This window comes from Condylura cristata, unplaced genomic scaffold (assembly GCF_000260355.1).
Source record: "Condylura cristata isolate star-nosed mole 26May11 unplaced genomic scaffold, ConCri1.0 scaffold00038, whole genome shotgun sequence".
NCBI classification, from domain to species: Eukaryota; Metazoa; Chordata; class Mammalia; order Eulipotyphla; family Talpidae; genus Condylura; species Condylura cristata.
This window is the reverse complement of record NW_004567139.1, coordinates 2,332,757-2,333,317: the sequence shown is the minus strand read 5'-3', so window position 1 is coordinate 2,333,317 and position 561 is coordinate 2,332,757.

Sequence of the window (561 nt, the reverse complement as noted above, 5' to 3'; positions counted from 1 at the left end):
TGTGATCATGGAGGACTGCGCCAGCGTCACCCTCACCACCTTCTCTAAACCAGGGACCCCGCGATCTTCCCAAAGGGCCTCTGGCTGACACCTTCCTTCTCCCTCAACCCCCAAGTCTGCTCTCCCAGACCCTGCCACGGGATGGTTCCACAGGAGCTGGCGGGGCAGGAGCCACCTGGGTGGGGAGCGGGTGTCCGGAGGCTGCGACCCACATCTGGGCTTCTGGCAATCTGAGAACACGCCCACACTCACGCCTGTATAGTGCTCACCAGGTAAAGCAGGGAAAGGACACACACACACGCACACGCAAGCGCGCGCACACACGCGCACACACGAGCCCCCGGCCCTCTCCAAGAGGAGGCCGGGTGGCCGGGGCTGGGTAGGCAGAGCGCTGGCCGCGCGCCCCTCCGCTGCTCCGGGGAACCCGTGCCTGGGCTTCCTTCGCTCTCTTAATGTGAATGAAGCCTGGGAGAGGAGGGGAGCGCGCGCGAGCGCGGACAGGCGACGGGAGGGAGGGGCGGGGGAGCAAATCCGGGCTGGGGAGCGCGGGGAAGAGAGGGG